The sequence below is a fragment of the Mesoplodon bidens genome (assembly GCF_964165515.1).
Source record: "Mesoplodon bidens genome assembly, chromosome: 1".
Lineage (NCBI taxonomy): Eukaryota > Metazoa > Chordata > Mammalia > Artiodactyla > Ziphiidae > Mesoplodon > Mesoplodon bidens.
This window is the reverse complement of record NC_138176.1, coordinates 19,039,139-19,045,138: the sequence shown is the minus strand read 5'-3', so window position 1 is coordinate 19,045,138 and position 6,000 is coordinate 19,039,139.

Below are 6,000 nucleotides of genomic sequence, written 5' to 3'. Positions count from 1 at the left end.
GAAGTAACTACTGACACTGCAGAAATACAAAAGATCATGAGAGATTACTATAAGCAACTCTATGCCAATAAAATGGACAACCTGGAAGAAATGGACAAATTCTTAGAAATGCACAACCTGCCAAGACTGAATCAGGAAGAAATAGAAAATATGAATAGACCAATCACAAGCACTGAAATTGAAACTGTGATTAAAAATCTTCCATCAAACAAAAGCCCAGGACCAGATGGCTTCACAGGCGAATTCTATCAAACATTTAGAGAAGAGCTAACACCCATCCTTCTCAAACTCTTCCAAACAATATCAGAGGAAGGAACACTCCCAAACTCATTCTACGAGGCCACCATCACCTTGATACCAAAACCAGGCAAGGATGTCACAAAGAAAACTACAGGCCAATATCACTGATGAACATAGATGCAAAAATCCTCAACAAAATACTAGCAAACAGAATCCAACAGCACATTAAAAGGATCATACACCATGATCAAGTGGGGTTTATTCCAGGAATGCAAGGATTCTTCAATATACACAAATCAATCAATGTGATACACCATATTAACAAGTTGAAGGAGAAAAACCATATGATTATCTCAATAGATGCAGAGAAAGCTTTCGACAAAATTCAACACCCATTTATGATAAAAACCCTGCAGAAAGTAGGCATAGAGGGATCTTTCCTCAACATAATAAAGGCCATATATGACAAACCCACAGCCAGCATCATCCTCAATGGTGAAAACCTGACACCATTTCCACTAAGATCAGGAACAAGACAAGGCTGCCCACTCTCACCACTCTTATTCAACATAGTTTTGGAAGTTTTAGCCATAGCAATCAGAGAAGAAAAGGAAATAAAAGGAATCCAAATTGGAAAAGAAGAAGTAAAGCTGTCACTGTTTGCAGATGACATGATACTATACATAGAGAATCCTAAAGATGCTACTGAAAAACTACTAGAGCTAATCAATGAATTTGGTAAAGTAGCAGGATACAAAATTAATGTACAGAAATCTCTGGCATTGCTGTACACTAATGATGAAAAATCTGAAAGTGAAATCAAGGAAACACTCCCATTTACCACTGCAACAAAAAGAATAAAATATCTAGGAATAAACCTACCTAAGGAGACAAAAGACCTGTATGCAGAAAATTATAAGACACTGATGAAAGAAATTAAAGATGATACAAATAGATGGAGAGATATACCATGCTCCTGGATTGGAAGAATCAATATTGTGAAAATGACTCTACTACCCAAAGCAATCTACAGATTCAATGCAATCCCTATCAAACTACCAATGGCATTTTTCACAGAACTAGAACAAAAAATTTCAAAATTTGTTTGGAAAAACAAAAGACCCCGAATAGCCAAAGCAATCTTGAGAACGAAAAACGGAGCTGGAGGAATCAGGCTCCCTGACTTCAGACTATACTACAAAGCTACAGTAATCAAGACAGTGTGGTACTGGCATAAAAACAGAAAGATAGATCAGTGGATCAGGATAGAAAGCCCAGAGATAAACCCACGCACATATGGCCAACTTATCTTTGATAAAGGAGGCAGGAATGTACAGTGGAGAAAGGACAGCCTCTTCAATAAGTGGTGCTGGGAAAACTGGACAGGGACATGTAAAAGTTTGAGATTAGATCATTCCCTAGCACCATACACAAAAATAAGCTCAAAATGGATTAAAGACTTAAATGTAAGGCCAGAAACTATCAAACTCTTAGAGGAAAACATAGGTAGAACACTCTATGACATAAATCACAGCAAGATCCTTTTGGACCCACCTCCTAGAGAAATGGAAATAAAAACAAAGATAAACAAATGGGACCTAATGAAACTTCAAAGCTTTTGCACAGCAAAGGAAACCATAAACAAGACCAAAAGACAGCCCTCAGAATGGGAGAAAATATTTGCAAATGAAGCAACTGACAAAGGATTAATCTCCAAAATTTATAAACAGCTCATGCAGCTCAATAGCAAAAAAAAAAAACCCAATCCAAAAATGGGCAGAAGACTTAAATAGGCATTTCTCCAAAGAAGATATACAGACTGCCAACAAACACATGAAAGAATGCTCAACATCATTAATCATTAGAGAAATGCAAATCAAAACTACAATGAGATATCATCTCACACCAGTCAGAATGGCCATCATCAAGAAATCTAGAAACAATAAATGCTGGAGAGGGTGTGGAGAAAAGGGAAGACTCTTGCACTGCTGGTGGGAATGTGAATTGGTACAGCCACTATGGAGAACAGTATGGAGGTTCCTTAAAAAACTAAAAATAGAACTACCATATGACCCAGCAATCCCACTACTAGGCATATACCCTGAGAAAACCATAATTCCAAAAGAGACATGTACCAAAATGTTCATTGCAGCTCTATTCACAATAGCCCAGAGCTGGAAACAACCTAAGTGTCCATCATCGGATGAATGGATAAAGAAGATGTGGCACATATATACAATGGAATATTACTCAGCCATAAAAAGAAAGGAAACTGAGCTATTTGTAATGAGGTGGATAGACCTAGAGTCTGTCATACAGAGTGAAGTAAGTCAGAAAGAGAAAGACAAATACCGTATGCTAACACATATATACGGAATTAAAAAAAAAAAATGTCATGAAGAACCTAGGGGTAAAATGGGAATAAAGACACAGACCTACTTGAGAATGGACTTGAGGATATGGGGAGGGGGAAGGGTAAGCTGTGACAAAGCGAAAGAGAGGCATGGACATATATACACTACCAAACGTAAGGTAGATAGATAGTGGGAAGCAGCCGCAGAGCACAGGGAGATCAGCTCGGTGCTTTGTGAACGCCTGGAGGGGTGGGATGGGGAGGGTGGGAGGGAGGGAGATGCATGAGGGAAGGGATGTGGGAACAGCTGTATATGTATGACTGATTCACTTTGTTATAAAGCAGAAACTGATAAAAATTAAAAAAATAAAAATAATAAAAAATAAAAAGCTAACTGGAAGGCTTCCCTGGTGGCACAGTGGTTGAGAGTCCGCCTGCCGATGCAGGGGACACGGGTTCGTGCCCCGGTCTGGGAAGATCCCATATGCCGTGGAGCGGCTGGGCCCGTGAGCCATGGCCGCTGAGCCTGCGCGTTCGGAGCCTGTGCTCCGCAACGGGAGAGGCCACAGCAGCGAGAGGCCCGTGTACCAAAAAAAAAAAAAAAAAAGCTAAGTGGAAAAAGGGAGATCTAGTAAAGTCTTAGGAGACACTACAGAAAAATAGTTTTTATAATACTTGAATGGGCAGAACCTTCCTCAGCTTGACAAGGTACCAAAAGTCATAAAAGAAAACAACTGACATGTCATATTTTACTATCCATACACAACAAATTAAATTTCCTGTCAGTAAATGACATTGTAAAAACTTAGAAGACCAGAGAATATTTACTATATATATAGAAACATATATATACATAATTTACAACTATCAAGGATTTAATATTCATAATATAAAAAGAGCTCTTACAAGTTAATAAAAATTATAAACAACCAAGTGTAAAATAATATAGGCAAAGATATGAACAAGGGATGCAAATGGCTGTGACCAAGACAAAGTGCAACTGATGGGGAGGGGACTCTATCCCATGATATGGCCTCATTGTTCCTTGGTAACTAACACAACACCTTATCCACACTGTGGTCAATGCATGTTTATCTAGGGCAACACTCTTATCCCCGTTCCCTTGAGTTTCAATTTTCCCTGTATCTTTTTCACTCTAACAAATTTTACATTCTCCATCTCTACTTCTGCGATAGCAGATGTTCCTTTTACTTTTATTTGAAAGCAAAAACATGTGTGTATGTGATTTTAGTAAAACCCTTCTGTCTCATAGTTATCTTTTTTTTCCTTAAAGATGATTTTTCTTTTGATATGATTTTGCCGCCCTAACTAATCCCGTTTCCTTTCACACTGAGTTATGTGATCTGTTGAGAACAAGTGAGGAACATTTCGATGGAGGCAGGATGGGAACTCAGCCTTTTCATCAGGAATTCCATCCTCAATGTAACAGGCAAAATTATTATGCTTTTGGGAAATTAAAATAATTGCCTCTGGCAAAAAGCAGAATTTCCCATTTGCTAATGAAAATACTGAGGAATTCTAAGGGACTAAATTGGCTTTAGTGCCATGTTTCCCTCTAAAAAAGCATTTGAAAAAATGCACACAGGTGGATAGAAGGTAAGAAAAATCTTAATCTTGGATTAGCCACAAGAGCATGATGAGAGTTTACAAAGAACTGTGGGGTAGATTTTTTTTTTTCTTTTCTGTCTTTTGCTGAGGAATTTAATGGGGAAAAAATCCTTTCAGGAAACAAATTTCTTAGCAGTAGCCGAGTTTGAGGGAGCCATGGAAGTCACAGGATTGAACCTCCAATTACCAGCCCTTCCCCACATGCAGCCTACATTTGAAGGTCGACTTAGAAACGAACTGAAAATCCCACAGGCACCTCAGATACCACAGGTCGAAAGCCCTCTAGCAGCTGTTCCTCTTATTGTGCTCCCCATAGCACAACAAACCCTGTCATCCAAGGTAAACACTGGTCCTCCTGGACCCCTCTCTCTTCCCTCTCCCTCACCACCCAGCCAGCCATACACCGAGCCCTGAAGAGTTTGCCTCCAAGACTTTTCTCAAACTCCTCTCTTGCTCTGATTCATGGAGTGATGCTTATACTCTTGGGTCTCTGAAGTCATGCTAGACAAGGAATGGACATTTCTTGCACAAATGGGACCACTTCTTTCAGTCCACCAATGGTTCTTCACCCATCCTTCCCATGATGGGACACAGTCAATGTTGAAAGAGATCAGATTCTAGGAATGCAGTGATATTTTAGAGAGTTCAAGACGACAAAATTGCAAGTTGTGTTGTTCTGCTTATAATAATTCTGAAAAGTGAACTTAACATGACTAGAAAATGAATTACCATTCTCATTTTCCTGTATACTCCAGGTAAGACTTTAATTTGTGGTCATAAACAAAGCACAGTAAAAATCTGAGAAAATCACTGGAAGCCAACTGTCATAGGCGACATTATGGATTATGCAGTATCATGAATAATGATATAACTAACATTAAATAAGTAGCATTAGGGAGTTGCAGAGGTCAGAAGGTCCATACTGGCTTAATTCAAACAGCTGCTAAAGAACTATGGCATTTTGAACAATAACAACATTGCCACCTTTTTCTCTCAGTGGGAGTTATGAAATTTGCCAGAAATGGTTCATTCAACAGGAAAGAACATGAAGAAATAGTTTATGGACCAGAACATGAAGAGGTGATGCCTGGACACTATGATGAATCTTTGTACATTGATTGGTCAATGAACTAATACATAAGTACCACTTCTACCCCACTCTAAATCTTTATCAATAAATCACTATAGTGTACATGGGCTCATGAATTTTGTAATACATTTTACTTGACCCTGACATCCTCAGATTATTCAAAAAGTAGGGGGAGAACATTTTAAGGAAGTTGGATTTGGGTGTATCCCATTATGTTATGCTTAAACTTTATTTACAGCCCCAAAATGTGACTTATCCAATTGACTAAGACCTGATTCCAGTGAGTGGGAGAAAGGACAGTTTATTCATTCCTCTTTGTATTGCCAGGAAGAAAGACCTTGACACATAGCAGATGTTCAAATAAATTTTCATCAAATGAATAATAACCTTAACTATAACACTGATTTTGTCCTCGTAGAAAAAGTCTAAGATATCTCACTTGCTTGCATTTAAGAGACATCTCTGAATGTTTTTGATCTCTGAGTATAGACTTTCTGGTTTACAAAGCACCATAGGATGAATTATCTCATCAGACAGGAAACATTTTCTGAGCCCTAATATATGTCAGGTTCTGGAGAAGAAGGATGAAGAGAAAAGTCACTGCTCTCAAGGATCTTGAAATCCACCATAAGAAAGAGTGAGACATAATATTATAAGGCAGTGTTATTAAGGGCTGTGTGATGATTAA